This window comes from Callorhinus ursinus, unplaced genomic scaffold (genome assembly GCF_003265705.2).
Source record: "Callorhinus ursinus isolate GAN/ISIS: 27379988/994484 unplaced genomic scaffold, GSC_fseal_2.0 scaffold7, whole genome shotgun sequence".
In the NCBI taxonomy this organism is placed as follows: domain Eukaryota; kingdom Metazoa; phylum Chordata; class Mammalia; order Carnivora; family Otariidae; genus Callorhinus; species Callorhinus ursinus.
Window position 1 is genome coordinate 38,507,789 of NW_027397069.1, and position 17,966 is coordinate 38,525,754.

General features: G+C 35.8%; 2 pseudogenes; one reads left to right on the top strand and one right to left on the bottom strand.

Annotated features, from left to right (window-relative positions):
• Positions 1-1,797: 1,797 nt before the first annotated feature.
• LOC112826357 (AP-3 complex subunit sigma-1-like) lies at positions 1,798-2,852 on the bottom strand (annotated as a pseudogene).
• On the top strand, positions 2,851-3,618 carry LOC112826358 (sperm-egg fusion protein Juno-like; annotated as a pseudogene).
• Positions 3,619-17,966: the final 14,348 nt, after the last annotated feature.

Below are 17,966 nucleotides of genomic sequence, written 5' to 3' on the forward strand. Positions count from 1 at the left end.
TCTTGAATGCTCAGCCTAGCTATTTAAGTTACTCATCCCTAACTACATTTTCTTCCTTATTTTAATAAATCATCTGACTTTCCACATATTTCAATCATGTAGTAAGTGAGGATATTAATTTTGCTTGGAATAATTAATGATTTATAGACAACAACAACAGCTCAGATAATGGGTTTTCATAATAGTTTAGAAAGGAAAGGTCATATAATCTAGTAACTTACCATATCCAAGCGAATCTAATTTGGTGAATTTAATGATGAACATTAGTCCTTTTCCCCTTTTCTTCGGTTTTTCTCTGGAAAATAGGTGAAAAGGTAAGTCACTGAATATAATATTAGCCTATGCTTAAATTTTCATTATGAATCTTTTTTGTTCATAGACTTTCATTATGAACAGTGGTTTAGGAATTTTGTCAAAAATCTTTTAGAATTTTGTCTTAAGTGTTATGATTTAAACGCTCATTATACAAATTTATACTTAAAATCTCCACTATATGTTCCTTAAAAAGTATGCTTTATTTATTTTTGAATATCACATAAAAATTAACAAAATATTTAGCATAAAACATGTAAAATAATGATTGAATGTTGATGGTCTGAAAACCCTGTGTATCAAGATTTCTTTGGCTGCAATTAACAGGACCTAACCTTGGCTAACTTAAGCAAAATTAGAAGGATGGGGCTAACTCAATGATTCAAAGGACAAAGCCATAGAGTGAGGAATGAAGAGTAAGTGGAATCGGGCCAGCCCAGCAAACCTCAATATATTTGACAGCATATTATAAGGTATGTTAAAATAGAGAAATATTGTTAGTTTGCTTTTTATCACCAGTGATAACACCTTGGAACATTTCATTTTCAGTCACTTAACCCTATTTTTAAAAATTTTGTTCCACTGTTAATAATATCTATATTTTAAATCTGTTTATGTTTTGAATAAAATGGTTATAAAAAACAATATCATGTTAAATATGCACCCTATATGGTCTCCGATTACCAGGTATTTATGATTTTAATTTTTGTGTGCTACAAAATGAAAAAAATGAGGAGCAAATTACTGTGCAATAGAAAACAGTGATGCAGCTGTGATAAATGTAGGTTGCAGATAGTAGCAATCAATAGTCTAAAGGAGCCATCTATTAATGTGTAGCAGAAGAAAAGTACTAGATTAGGAAAATAAAAACAATAACTTGCCATTTCCCAAATAGGTTGTAATAAGATAAAAAAAATCAAAAGTAAAATCTCAATCATCACCATTGTTTCTTAAGGGTACAGTTAACAAAGGCACATCCATCAAATAACAATAACTAAAAATTATATGCATAAGGGATTATTAAACTAAAAATTTAATAACAAGTAAGACTATAAAAATTTCCAAAACACATGACTTTTTTTTTTTTTTTTTTTTTGCTTTAGAAGTCCGGTTACCTTGGAGTTTATTTAAACTAAGAGAAAGAGGTCATAATGTTTTCATACAATATATACTTCATTCTTTAAATAACAGTTGTGACACATAACAGAAAGAATTATGGAATGCAGCTCTTATGATCCCTACAAAACACCAACATCTTGGATGGTACATAATTCAAAGAAATGTCTTAAACACTTTTTGAAATACTGAATAAGAAAAGCAACATTGAACTTCCATTCTGATTTTATGCAACTTCTATGTAGTACCTTGACTTAAATCCAAGAGCAAAAGTTAAGACTCTCCTCCTCTATTTTTGGTAAACAACTGCATGGTAAACTTAGATGACTTTTCCTGGGTTTTTACCTGGGAGTGACCTTTTTAAATATTTTATTTAAAAAAGGGCAAGTTTGGCACTTTTATACTGATGTCACCAATGTTACTATTTCTTGGGATCCCAGGAAGATTCATATTTTTATTTGAGTGTAACTTTGTAACTTATTTTTTTAATTTTTTTATTGTGTTGTTAGTCACCATATAGCACATCATTAGTTTTTGATGTGGTGATCCACGATCCATTGTTTTCCTATAACACCCAGTGGTCCATGCAGTACGTGCCCTCTTAATACCCATCACCGGGCTAACCCATCTCCTCATCCCCCTCCCCTCTGAAACCCTCTGATTGTTTCCCAGAGTCCATAGTCTCTCATGCTTCATCTCCCCCTCTGATTCCCGCCCCCGTTCGGTTTTCCCTTCTTTCCCCTAAAGTCCTCCGTGATACAGCATGGGCTGGAGCTCCTGCCTCAGATTTCTCCAGTTTATTTTGTGCATCAATTTGTGTAACAATCTCATTTATGTTCATCTCCAATACCATTAGCCCCCATCACCATTTCTGCAAGAATATTGTGAACCTTGTCTACATGGAATATTAAACCCCATTTACGCAATGTTTCCACAAGTATCTTGAGTTCTAGGGACATTATGAATGATTTTCAGGAGATGGTGGGGTGGATTTAGGGGTCAGATCTGGATATGCATGGTAAGAGATCCATGAATCTTGGGATTCTCGTGTGATTGTATTAGATTTAAAATGCCAAGGTCACTTTCTGAAGAACCCACACAGAAGACAAAATATAATGTTGCATAGTGTCTATAAATCAGTTTGTTGTCATATCTTCCAATTAACAATCCTTTTTCTAGGCAATTACATTTTCATCTCTCTTTGATACCAAAGGGATTGTCTCCCTGATGACTTGCTATTGTGTGTCTCCACTGTAGGGCCAGAGCAAGTCTTTAGTCTTGAGCTAATTTTATTTCACTACAGAGGCAATACCTTTCTTACTACTCTACTCAATGGCCCAAGATTTATAACATTTTCCCACCTGGGTGGAACACAAACCACTTATTGCTGTGTTTGAGCTCTGGCGATTGTTTTCTCTAAACATGTTTCAGGTGGTTCTCTTCCCAGCCTCCTGTATTTTCCTTAAACGTGGGTAGATTAGTACCCAACTGCATACCTGAGAGGGATTCTTTACCTATCTCTGAGGCTCTTTTCATCTATAGCTTACCTATTACCAGTACTCAGCCCTAAAACTCGAGCTGCCTTGTTCTGCATAGACTCTCATCTTCTCAGCTCAGCCTGCTGAGTTGGCTGCGTGGCTAACACTAACCAGGAAGCCCACCTGCATGTGTCCCTGCTCTACAATTTCAGTTTGGTTCACCGCAGATTGATGACCCCGGGCTGTCAGAAGCACTTCACCCAGGCCAGTCTGCTTCTATGAGTGCTCCTTGAATCTGGGACCTTGGAAGCAGCAGATGGACCCCAGTGGGCAGGGAGAGCCAACATGTGGCATGCCGCTATGCCGGGAAAATTGTGAGTGGTAGTGGGCAAGATGCTGCAGAGTTTATACCTGCAGAGCCGCTAGCAGCTGGGACTGGGGTTGGGGCAAGAACCCCTGCCCTGCCGGGGCCCTCTGCCACCCCTTCCCCTTTTACTGTTGCTCCCTGCTGACCTGGGTGAGAAGATGGGGAGCAACTCCTTGGAGGCGAACCCCAGGTACCGGAACAGTAGGCAGTGTCTGCAGAAGCGGTCCCACCCTACTAGTAACCATCCAAATGGGGCCAGCCCACCCCTTCACGAGCCCTGCCCCCTTCTGGGAACTCTGCTACACTCTCATGGCCTTCTCTCTGTTCCTGTGTTTCCTCTCCTGAGATCCCCTTTGATTTCCACCCACACTCCCTCCAGGTATGGGCCAGTCCATGCCTGGCAACCTCCTTCCTACAACCCTTCCCTACAAGGAGCAGCCCAGGCTGGGGGTTTGGTTGGACACTGAGTGGTTCTTGAATCTTGCACATTTGGTTCTAGCCCCACTCCACTGCTCTGCTCTGCTTTTCCCAGCCTGAGAGGCAGTTGGGGGCTAGACTTGCCAAGGTGATCTTCTTGCTGTGGATGGTGAGGCTATAAGGTGAGACTCCAGACCCTTCTCTGCGGGTGTACCCCCCAACCCTATTACTTGGTAGAGCTCATGGTGACATCCCTGCCCGCCAATCCCACATGGGGCCTCCAGTAAAACGGCAGTTGCTCTTAAAACAAAGCAAAACTTTAATTAAAAAATTTAAATATTAAACAAAATGTAATAGAAAATACTTCGGCAAATAAGTAAGTTTCTGGCCAAAAAAACCCAAAAGCTATTGTGTTGTTCTATCCAAAAGAAAGTTTCATGGTATTTCATATTTTAAAAATTGGGTAAGACTTAGAACCAGGGTTAATCATGATAAACTCAAAAGAAGCTGTGTTGAAATGTCAATTTTATCAGATTTATTTTGCATTCAGTAATTTAATGTTAATGAAGTAGACTTATTCCACTAAATTAATATTGATAATTTTAATATTTGTTTTTCCATTCTTGTTTGTATATAATTATTAAATTTTCTTTGATTTATAGTAATAGAAAAATTTAAGTCACAGTAACTTCATACCTAGATTTGTGTTTGTGCTTAAAACACAGCAAATGATATAATAAATAATTCAAATAAACACTGTGGCCTATGCTACTTTATTTTGTTATTATTATTCCTATTAAAGGGGTTATAAAATACTTATGTTTGAGAAGTCTGATCCAGTAGAAAACTAATTGGAATTAGGAGCAGGGTTGAAGTTCTACAGTCTTATTGGACTATGTCAGAAAGCTTAGTCGGTAGATTATCTAGGAGAGCACAGAGTAGAGCACAGGTTTTTCAAATATTAGCGCTCATAAGAATCACCAGAGCCAATTCCCAGGCTCTAATTTTCTCATTTAATAAGTCTAGGGTGAGATCCTAGGACATATTTTTTAAAATTACCTCCCATGTGATTTTGATGCTGTAGTCTGTGAATTACACGGTGGCACTCTGGTCTAAAAATCAAGATGAACAAGTAAACGGGAATTTGGACTAGAATTGATTATAGTTATAGAGAGGCAAATAAAAAACACATATAACCCAAACTCAGCAATAGGAAAAGCTTCCATGAGGAGTTAATTTGAAGAATGCTTAAGACATGGTGAAGCAAAAAGATTGTTTTCTTTTCTTTTATTTTTTAGGAAATACCATAGTGATAAAGAGGCCTGGAGGTAAGGGAAAGCATGACACACTTAGGAAACAACAAATTATTAGATATAACTGGAGATTCTTAAGCTGATTAAACACAAGGCAAATAGATTGTTAACAAATAGAGCAATGTATTACAAAGGAATCAATATACTCTTAACCCTATATTCACCAGTAACAGGTGAGTATAAATTCCTTACAAAAATCTTTTTAATTGTGACTATATCCTTTAATAGATATGGATTACTTTTATGAGAATATTCTCTTTCTGCTGTAATCCACAATTATTTGAAACTTTTTACATGTACAGATAAAGTGATTAATTGCATCTGTAATCTTCTAAGACCAAGTATACTTTTTTTTTTCTGGCCATTTTCCATGGGTATAACATTTAAGGTTTTCAAAGTAGTCCACCCAAATATTTTCCAGTAATTGAGATCATACTCTACATAATTTCTATTTTCATTTAGTCAATTAGAATTGATCAAATTTTGTTATACACTATAGCCATGACAAAGAGATTTTTAAAAGCTTAACATCCATGCATGATACAGTACAATTTTCTATTCTTTCTCCACAGAAGGGACATGTCTAATGCCTGCAATTGTGCCTAGAAGACAATGTTTATTAAATTCTGGAATCTATCTGTTTCTAGAGATAACTATATCTCAGATATGATAAATCAAGCTCTTTCCAACTCAGGTTTCCAGTTATCATTCAGCAACACTTATCACTTAGCCCCAGAGGGAGGACATAGTGTTGGCCCTTCATTCCTGGCACAAATGGAAGTAAACCATGAAAAACATAAGTCATCATATATATATATATATATATATACACATATATATATATATAGTACCTGAGTTAATAGAACATTTAAAGACCTTACTCCTGAGTAATGTTGTTATAATTTCAGCATAGTATTCATATTTTTATAAATGAACAATCTACCATCTGGATCTCTAGCATTTCTGGCCAGTGATCTTTAAAATACAAATTTCATAAAGGTTAAAACAGTTATCAGTTGTTTTGGTGAGGGTCCATGTCCTCTCCCGGCATTGTATGTATCCTATCAACCTGACAAGTTTAGTCCATTGTACTGTTTGATTTTATTTCCATACCAACCACCAGTCATGACTAGTCTTGGAGCTCCCATTAATGCATATTAGGATTAGCAAACTGTTTTCAACATGATGACAGGCCTCTAGTATTTTAATTTTAGTGTGATTCAGAGTTCTGAATTCTGTTCCTATAGCTCCTGCTTGGCCTATTGGAGCAAGTGCTAATTAAAATACCATATATATTTTTGTCACAGGGAATTAAAGGAATGTGTGCAATTTGAAAGTATAAAATGCACCCCAAATTAGGGTTTGCCTTATGAAATTGTCCTTTGGGCAGTGAGGCTGGATATAATCCACTTGTCATTGTGTGCAGGTCTTTGACCTCAAGGTATTCTTCTTAAGCCATCTTCAGGCACTTTATTTCTTGATGATACTAAGCATAATCCTTTAATACAATAATGGTTCACTGAATTTGACAGGAATATTTCATTACTTCACCTACTTTTGGATTGCTTGAACACCATTGTGTCACCTATTTCAGTAACACAGGTGTTTGGTACTAAGGATCTGCCCAAATCACCTAAAGTCTCCTTTGTGCCAACTACCAGGTCTTAATTCTACCTCTACATTTCCATAAGAATTTCCATAACTAAATACCCCATATTGGTAGTGTCCAATCATCCAGGGTCCATTTGCCAGACTGCATCTCAAGACATTTGTATCTAGTCCAAAAATCTGTAAATATTCTAGCACTTTCGTGAGGATATATATATATATATATATATATATATATATATATATATATATTAATACTGGGGCATTCAGTTGTATCTATGGCATAAATTTACAATTTATTCCCACCTTCCTTCACTAGAACTTGACCAAGTATAGGGCTTACTTTCACTGATTTCTAAACAAGAACATGACCTTCAATCCAGGGACTCTCATAAGTAATCAACAAGCCTGTTTTTCCTTGGTTACAAGGGAAAATGTGGTTCAAACCATGTAACAATATGAGCAGGAAGGTCTTGGGATATTCATCATTGACCCTAAAAGAACTGAAGCAGTCTTTTCATAAAGGGCATGGACATTTGTCAGATGATCTTGGATCTTGAACTGCTGTCTCCTCATTCAAATATTTCTCTGCTGCTTCACATGACATAATAGGTTTTTCTGTTCTCAAGGTTTTCTGATGTCCTTTTATGTTAAAGTAGTCTCTTTGTATGCCCAATAACAGCTACCAATTGTCTTTCCAAACAACTGTATTGAGTGGCTACAATAGGCATATTTCAAATCCAAAATTCAATCTTTACTGGGGTATAGTTTTCAATTTCTGCCAAAGGCTCCATTCTTTACTCCTTTTAATTTCAGAAATTTTTTAAAATTATTTGAGTGTTTGGATCACAAGGTCCTACAAGCAATGTGTAAGCCACAATCCTTTTAAATCTTTTAATAGTTATTTATTTTCAGGCCCCATTCAAATGCTGATTTCATTCAAGCACAAGTTTCAGGACTTTGTGCATAGGGTCCAACGTTATCACTAAATAAGACATGTGATTCACCAGAACACAAACTGTCCCATTAGTTTCTGTACTTATTTTGTTGTGGGGGACAGTAAAAAATAGTAATCTATTTCCCGTAATTGGGAAGATACTCCAAGCTCATTATAATTGTCCAACATTTCACAGACTCTGCTCGATCTTAAATTTTGTCTGCTTAAATCAACCAGTCTTTATTTGTCACATAGGTGACATCACCACTGTACTACGCTCCTTCTATCTTCCTGTCTGAGGAAGAATTATTACATTTTCAACTCAATGAATCAATTGATTCTATTGACTTTAAAGTCTAAGTGCTGACGTACTACTTTATGACAGTATGCAGTGAATTAAATGTTCCTTTGGGGGGAAAAATGTGAAAGTGTACTGAAGTCCACTCCACATAAATGCAGATAATGTTTGACTCTATTACAAAAATGGAATGGGGGGCGTCTGGGTGGCTCAATTGGTTAAGCGACTGCCTTCGGCTCAGGTCATGATCCTGGAGTCCCGCATCGGGCTCCCTGCTCGGCAGGGAGTCTGCTTCTCCCTCTGATCCTCCCCCCTCTCATGTGCTCTCTCTCTCTCATTCTTTCTCTCAAATAAATAAATAAAATCTTAAAAAAAAAAAAGGAATGGGTAAGAAGGAGCTAGTCAAATCTGTTATACCATATCAATAATCCTTGTCTTGTTGTATTTTTTGTTATATAGGCTTTACCATAACTGTTCCAGACAAATCTCTCAGGAAAATTGTCTCCTTTGGTCCCAATAGCCTTATTGTCTTTCTCCGTGAACTAACTGCCTTGTGTATCTACAAGACGGAGTTGTTAAAAAGTTAGTGGAAATCAACACTCTCATTTCAAACTCTTTCTTAACCAGGGGAATAATCTCTTGTTGCCCTTCCAGAAATCTGTATCAGTTAATATTTACTATAGAAGATAGCCAGAGAAATTCCAAAGGTTTCCGAATGTCCAATTTTAATCAGGTCAAGGGTAAATCTGGCTCATCTCCAATTTAAAAATGGTACATTTGGATCTCTCCATTTGCACATAATACAATCTCAATTATACTTTAATGTAATGGTGACATAACACAAAATGTATTTTCCTGTCATATGTCTCAATTTTCCACCAGAGCATATCTGTACTCTCAACATTTTACCTTTAGGCCTTTTCTCTCTATTCCCAGTGAATACTTCAAATTTACTGCCTATACCCAATCATCTCCAAAACTTTCGCATATTCCTCATAAACATTTTTCATATAGCATTGTCTAAGACCTTGGCTCGTCCTCTCTGGTATTGTGCTGAAAAATCCCTGTCTTTCAGTTACTTGTTCTCAGATTGTTTTCTATTAAACAAGGGGGGAAGGAACTATTTTGTCTAATTTGTGATTCTCAGAACAGAATTTTAATTAATCCAAGGTAGAATATGTGAAGCAAATCTTATGGCTAGAGTTTAAGTTGGTTTTCAACCGCTCAACCATTGATGATATACCACCAATTCTTAGTAGCAACACTGTCAATTTTCTTTCTTTTATTTTTTTAATTCCATTTTCTAAGAGCCATCTGAACAATTTCACCTGGTTTAGTCCTTCCACCTTTTCTTTATCTTCACTTTAATGTCCCCTTTCTAAGAAGGAGGCTGTTGAAGTGGGGAGAGTACCAATTTTTACTGATCATCTAACACATGTATACTGGCTACCCCTGTGTATTTTCTTGCCACACCCAAAGCTAGGTTACATAAAGTACCACAGAGTGGCAATGCATGATTTGTATCAATAGCACCAAATTAGGGATTTTCTCTCTCTGTCTCTCTCTTTTTGAGAGAGAACACTAGAGTATGAGCGGGGAGCGGGGTGGGAAAGGGTGGGGAGGGGTAGGGGTAGGGGGAGAGGGAGAAGGAGAGAATCTTAAGTGAGTTCCACCCTCTGGAGCCCTATGCAGGGCTCAATCTCACAACCCTGAGATCTTGACCCAAGGAGAAATTAAGTCAGTTGCTTAACTGACTCAGCCACCCAGGCGCCCCAGGATTCCCTCCTGTTATCACATTGTTGATAGAGTTTTGCCTCTGTCCTTAACATTTCTAATGTTACAGAAAGAGTGTTATTTTTTAGCTGGAGAGGGAATAGAGAATTTTGGCTATCTCAGGCTAAATTTGCTAAATTTCCACATTACCCATTGCAACTAGTTAATTGTAATATAATCTGGGATCCTTTTATTTGTTCTTTAAACATTGTTTATGTGTATTTTTAGTTGTGTTATGTAATAGATCTCATAATTTTTGTTTTTATATTCAAATGAATTTTAAAGTATCTACCCATATTGCTTATGAATATCAACAGTATTCAACCACATGCTTCATTAAATCATCCTTATCAATTGCCCTTGGAATGGCCAACTAGATTTTCTCTTATGCCTCACTACCACAATCTATAATAGTATATACACTCTTATTAACATGTGTAAGAATTTCTCTGGGTATGTTCCAAAAAATAAGATTCCTGGATAATAGTATTCACATGCTTAATTTGACCAAATATTGCCAGATGGCTTTCCAGAATGATTGCATTAGCCTTTTTCATTGCCAGCAGTGCATGAAGCTTCCATATTCCATACCCTGAAAATACATGGAATTATCCAACTTCATAATTTTGCCAATCTGAAAAATGCAGAGTATAGAGCACCATTGTTTTAAAATAGCATTAATTAAATAAAAAATTTAAAAAAAATAAAATAAAATAGCATTAATTAATGAATGGGTTTAAGCATAATTTTTGTTTTACATTTTGCCTTTATTCTTTTATGTATCAGTTTTTGGGGTTTTGTTTGTTTGTTTGTTTTTTACTTATTATTCTCTCTTGGTTTCTCCTTTTCCATATTGGTTTTAGGAGTTTTTATATAATCTAGATATTAACCCTTGTTGGTTTAGATATTGCAAGTATTTTCTCTGTCATTTGTCAATTAACTCTATCTTGCCATCATTGAATAGAAATCCTTAATTTTAACTTAATCATCTATAAATTGTATTCTTCATGGTTTGTACCCTCAGGTTCTTATTTAAGAAATCGTATGTTTGTGACTGTTTATCATGTAAATGTTATGGAGTTCTTTATTTCCAACTGGAATTTGGATTGAGATTGCACTGAATTTATAAATTTATCTTAGAAAAATTAATTTATGTTAAGTCATCCAAACCAATAAAACAGGAAATATTTTCAAGTCTTCTCCATTATTTTCTGTGTAACTCTTAATATAGTTAATTCTAACTAATTCTCTTTTTAGACTTTATGTATTCCTTTTTAAGTTAATTCCTAGGTAACTTAGTTTTTGTTGCTCATGTGTTATTTATATTTTCTACTTGGATATTACTGGTTTGACAAACATAACTGGTTTCTGTAATTTGATCTTCTATCAGCCTTTTTTAAAAGTCTTATTTGTTTTCTGGTTTTGTTGGTTTTCTTTGTCAAAGATGAGTGGCAATGGGGGCCCCCACTGGCTCAGTCAGTAGAGCACACCGCTCTTGATCTCAGGGTTGTAAGTTCAAGCCCCATGTTGGGTGTGGAGATTACTTAAAAATAAAATCTTTTTTAAAAAATTTGAGTGGCAATGAACCCCAGGGCTAAGAGCACCAGGCACTCCAGAACTGTAATCAACCACCTCTATTTGCTGACTCTCAACTGGCAATGTCTCTGAACAGTTTCAACCATAAAACATAAAGTACTTAGAAAAATAAAAATAAAAACTGGAAATATTACACTGTAATTCATCAGCTCTGAAGTAAAAGTTAGTTTTTTCCACAGGAGTCTTTTATTCTGCCCCGGTATCGTCATGCCAACATGAAAATAGGTGTTTGAGTTTATGGGAAAGATATAAGACCAGAACTTAAAGGTTCTTCTCCAAACTATATCTCCACTGCTGGTCTGGGGGTGTTCTGTCACCAGATGCCACCACTCCACGCAGGTTCTGGACAGTCCTTGATCTACCTTGTAATTCCTCAGTGTTTATATATATTATTCAGATTCATGCTTCTATCTCACTTCTGTGGTTGACTTAGGACTGCTATTGAGGAAGCAGTCAGTCGTTCATGCTAACTTACCATTTTATGATGAACAGGAAGACCTTATGTTTGAACTTTCAACTTATTCTTCATACTTGTGTGAAGATTTAAAAATTGTGAAAGTTAAAATGTATTGTTAATATGACTACACAATGGTCTTAGTTTATTTAATGATTGATTAAAAGCAAGCAAATTTATTTTTGGGTATTTGCAAGCTTAACTATCAGGAAAAAAGTAATGAATGACACTTTGTTTCTCCTTTAAGAAATCTTTCCAGATTTTCGGTTCTGGATTAAGCTGCTCCAGTAGAATATAATGTTTAACCTAATAATATGTCTATTGCCTTGGATTCAGATTGCAAATTTTTATATTTCAATGTCAGTATTTCTTTAGGGCAGTGATTTGATTATATGTGTCTCTGTATACCAAGGCCTGAGAACAAAGCCTAGCAGGTAAAGGCATTATGACCACACATTTGCTGACGAGAACAAGAAAAATTCATATTTGGGGTATCTTTTAAAGTGTTACAATGCATTATTACAATGATTAGGAGTGATAAATCTTACTAATTGCATTAGATCCTGGCTCTGCTAGTTACTTAGACACTATGTGATTTGGGTCAATGGAATTAATCTCCCTTTCAGGTTCTTCAGATATAAAGAGTGTAAGGATAACACCTACTTGGTATACTGTGTATGTGCTAACTTATAACAACTCAGTATAGATGGGCTTCTGTAAAACAACTCTTCACAAATACCAATGTCACATAAAAATAACAACTGAAGAATTTTTCTAGATTTAAAGAAGACTAAAGACCCATGAAAAAACAATTCTTGTTCGTTTCTTGTATCCCACAGTTTTTAAATGTTAAAAAGGATACTTTGAGGACAACTGAGGAAATTTTAATACTGATATTCTATTAGGAAATAATTAATATTTAGTGATATTGTATTAACCAAGATGATATTTACATTTCCCTAAGTTTGACTAAAGTTTATACAGAGGCTTCTTCCTGCCTCTAGGCCGCTGACCCACCTCATATTCCAGGCCCTTAGAGAATCCAGATGCCCTAACCAAAGAGATCCCTCCCTTCTCTTTCTTTAGAGGATTTATTTTAGAAAACTTGTAATTGCAAATTCTTTTTCTGCTTCTTTGAGATGTAAATTTTTTTAAACCTCTTGTCAGTTTTACAAACCAGGACTGTCTTTCTCAAGGACCTGGCATCCAACCCTTTGAAATGTGATCATCAAGGAAGATAGAGGCCCTATCTCCCAGTCTCTGGGGAGAGTAGGCGCCTAACTTTGGTGGGTGTTCAAGCTATAAAACTGGGTCCTGTCATGAAGATAAGAGAGATTACTTTTCTTTTTGGTAAGGCCAATTAGCAAACAGAGAAGTCCTCCCTCAGCTCTTAAAAACTTCAGTTTTTTTTTTTTCTTTCAGTGGAGTTGAATTCTGATTGTGTTCTGGTCTCTACTATTGCAACAACCTTGAATAATTTTTTTTATCCTGTTTAATTTTGACTGGTGTAATTTTTGCTTTAGTGGCATTAGCATTAAACTTTCTGAGTTTGGTAATTGTATTTTGACCACGTAGGACAATGCTCTTGTTATTAACGATATACTTTAAGTCTTTAGGGGCAAAATATCAAATAATAGCAACTATCCAGTGGTTTCGTGAAGTGGCAGTGAGTGCATAGGTAAGACCAAAAACAAGAGCCAAGATAAGGGAGGGAGGGAAAGAAGGAGAGAGAAAGAGAGGGAGAGAGGAAGTGTAAGAGAAAAAAATGGGGAGGAAGGGAGAGAGAGAGAGAGAGGCTGGTTAATTAATGAGTAGAGGGTGAAACAGGGTAGACACAGGCTTTACGAGACTGTGTATACAACCTATTACCACATCTGCTATAGTGATTCTTTGGGGCATAGTCCCTAAGTTATTAATTATAGGAAAAGCTTTGTTTCTGTTTAGGAGTTCACTTTTTGTGGTTTTTTTTTTTTCTGATAGAAAAAATAAACTGATCTGTAGTATATAATCATGTTACCTTTAATCTATACCTTAGGGTGGTTAATTAACATTTGAAATACATTAGTAGAATCAACATAACAGATTTGTTTCCTGAGCACATCAAATATCATTACTGAAATCTGTACCACAGAGTATGCCAATTAACCTGAAATATTGGAAAGAAGTTTTCACTGGTGAAATAAATGGTTCAAGAAAAGTGGTTGGGATTCACTGTTCTTGTTTTATGGGTCTCAGTTTTGTAGGACTCACTCACTCTTGTTATATGAACGAGCTATAAGAAACTGGGAAAACAGAACATTCTAATACCTCTGAGTGGGGCTCAGACTCTAAATCCTGTTAGTGCAGGTTTTTCCCTACTTCACAGAGGACACTGTCTCCTGATCTGATTTGTGTTTCTGGATAAAATGTTGGCCTTTCTATTTGTAGTAGTGATGTCCACAATAGGCAAACTATGGAAAGAGCCCAGATGCCCATCGATAGATAAATGGATAAAGGATATGTGATACACACATGCACACACACACACACACACACACACTGAAATATTACTCAGTCATCAAAAAATAAATCTTACCGTTTGCAATGACATGGATGGAACTAGAGGGTATTATGCTGAGTGAAATAAGTCAATCAGAGAAAGACAATTATCATATGGCTTCACTCATATGTGGAATTTAAGAAACAAAACAGAGGGTCATAGGGGAAGGGAGGGAAAAATAAAAGAAGACGAAAGTAGAGAGGGAGACAAGCCATAACAGATTCTTAATCATAAGAAACAAACTGAGGGTAGCTGGAGGGGGGGCGTGGGGGGATGGGGTAACTGGGTGATGGGCATTAAGGAGAGCACATGATGTAATGAGCACTGGGTGTTATATGCAACTGATGAATCACTGAACTCTACAACTGAAACTAATTTAAAAAAAGTGGTCTTTCACTAAACCTACTAAAATCAGGTGTAATGCATTGTTGGCAGAATTTGGTCTAAGATTTGCTTTTATTATCACATACTGCATATTAGTGAAGTTGGGAAATACGTCTGTATAGCCTATCACTACAAGGGACTAATATTTACCAAAAGAACTTCACAACTGTGAACCAGCACTAGACTGACTTAGATCATTTAGTTTGCAATGGTTCATAACACTGTTGTGAAAACTGAAAAATAACAAATATATGTTGCTCATACTATTACTCATATTTCAAGATTTCAATAAATTTCAAATATTATTTTATGCTAACATTAAAGATATTTGCTACTTCACACAAGAAACCTTGATATTTGTGAAAAAAATTCAGTCTTTCACCAAAACAAACTTTTTAGTAATACACTTTATCAGTTATTGTTACTACAGAAAGCAGAATTCCCCCAGATGGACCAACAGACAGGATCATTTACAGATAGAAGGGCAGGGTTAGGAGAAAACTAAAGACATCATGAAATAACCAGAGAAAAGCAACCATGGGTTGCTATTCTAACACCAAGTCTATAGTGTGAAGAGAAGAAAACAGTGTTATAAGAACGTACTAAGAAGTAGTCGAGGAAGAGCTATACTGCTGGTGGGGAAATTATTATTGCCTGAGAGTTTGTGCAAAAACCGTGAGAAGAGGGAAGAAATGGCTGCCCTCCGATGTCCTGTCAAGTCACTTCCGTAGTCCAAATAAAACAGGAAGCCAGAGCGCAATGGCGCCCAGATGATGTGGCCCACGGGGCTGATTCTGCAGGACCGACCAGCAAGGCAAGGCAAGATGGATAATATATGTAAAAGGCAACTGAAAACTGAGCAGCCACATACTTTTACTTTCATGTACAAATTACATGAGGTAGGGTCAAAAAAGTCTAAACAGATGGCAAACTACATAAGCTATTCTCTTATATTTCTGTTTGTTTAAAACCAGTACAACTGGTAATTAATGTTTTGTGACACATAGGTTAGTTCAAGCCTAAACCCAAACTGTTACCTCACTGTTATCTCACATACTTATAAATAATGTGCACCAAGGCTCTACATTTCTATGACTATATAAATATCTTCACTGACGTGGACATTTTTTTTCTTTAGTGTCTCATTTTACAATGTCTGGTATTTCTCTGTCTAAAACAAATGAGTTCTCATTTGACAGGTGATAAAAATAAATGCTTCATTTGCCACGACATTAAAATAAGTTCTCTGTTGTTATTTCCTGTCACTCTTTCTGCATCAGGCCTTTTTTTTTTCTTTTCTTTCTTTTTTTTTTTTTTTTAATCCTAGTCAACATGCCCTGGGAATGTAATAGGTTTTATGGTTCTATTTTCCTAAAATTTAACCTATGGGAATTAATATTTTATATAGATTTGTACTGGTTACAGAGAAATAAGAGGTAAGTGCATTTAGGGAAGGCACATTAGCCACAGACAGAGCATCCCACCAAATGGCGTAACTGTTCTGTACTGGATCTTGCTAACTGTATTTTTAGAGCATGTTTAAACCATGATACTGTAATGCACCAGTCTGAATATGACTGAATGTTAGAAAGGGCAAGGAGAAAAAACATTTCAACATTTAAGGAATATAAATGCAGTTTTTCACTGTAGAGAAGAAAATAAAATGTAGACATTTAAGAAATGGAATTTCTAACCCTGAAATGATTTTTTTAAACATGTTATTGTTTGAATGACAGAGGATTGAAAATTTTACCTTGTTGGGTGATGGATGTTTTTTAATTCTTTTAAATATATTAAGCTTTGTACTAAAACGTCATTAAACAGACACTGGGGAGGGTATGTGCTATGGTGAGCACTGTGAATTATGTAAGACTGTTGAATCACAGACCTGTACCTCTGAAACAAATAATACATTATATGTTAAAAAAAAAAAAAAGAGAGAGAGAAGAAGAAGAAGAAAACAGGAAGAGAAAAATGAAGAGGGGAAATCGGAGGGGGAGACGAACCAGGAGAGACTATGGACTCTGAGAAACAAACTGAGGGTTCTAGAGGGGAGGGGGGTGGGGGGATGGGCTAGCCTGGTGATGGGTATTAAAGAGGGCACATACTGCGTGGAGCACTGGGTGTTATACGCAAACAATGAATCATGGAACACTACATCAAAAACTAATGATGTAATGTATGGTGATTAACATAACATAAAAAAAGAAAAAGAAAAAAAATCATTCTCAAACAGTTTGATCCTTTCTGGTCTTGTTTTTAAAATTTACTAGGCATCACAATTGCAGTGTTTAGTTTATAGCCAATTATTCTCTACTTCTGAAGCAAAACTCTTCTGAATGCTCTAGCTGATGCTCAGTGAATCGAGGTTTTCCAGGATGGTTGGTGGGAACAGGTATTAATTTGACTCTTATGTACATTCTTTCCATGCATCAGGTCATTAGGACCTTACCCATGTATTCTAGACACTCTTCTGCTGAGTATTTGGAAAGGACCGTTCGTATGTCTCCAGAACTCTCTCTCCACGCAAGTCTCTCCTCTCTGGTATGTTGTTCAGTGAACTCATATCACTTCACTGTCCTTGAACATTCAGGCAGGCTTCTCAGCTCAGGAAACTCGATGGACTTCATCTGAATTATCCATCCTCGATCCACAGCTTGGTAATGCTCATGAGGTAGTAAGTTTTGGCAATAGAAGGACTTGCATTATTTGTTTTCTATCAGAGATCATTGTCCTTCATTGTTTCATGTTTGGTGTCTTGAAAAATATTGGTTCACATATATTGTTTGTTTTATTGTCTTACAGAGGAGGATATATTTTTTATTGTTTCTACTGTTTCCTGTTAAAATAAGGAAATGCAATTGATTTTTGTGTGTGTGCATGTCCTGGGATCTTCCTAGATTCATGTCTAAGTTCTAATAGTTGCTTCTCATTTTAGGGGAAATTATTTCATCATTAAAACAGTAGTTGTATTTTCACAGATGCTCTTTGCCAGATTAAGTTACCTTCTCTCTCTAGTTTTCTAACAGTTTAATTTATATCATTCACATTTGGTGTCATATCATATTGAGTATTTCTCTGAACATTTAAGAAGATCATAAGGTCTTTGTCCTTAAATCTATTATGTTTAATCTATTATAAAGTTATGTTAATTGGTTTTCAAACAGTAAACAAATCTCACATTTCTAGAATACATTCCACTTTTTCAAAATGTATTATCACTTTCTGAAAAGGATTTAACTTTCTAAGTTTTTGTTGGAAGTTTTTACATACATGTTCATAAGAGAGATTGGCTGGCTATTTTCTCTTCTTGCCCCCTTATTTTTCTTCTTTCTTTCTTTCTTTCTTTCTTTCTTTCTTTCTTTCTTTCTTTC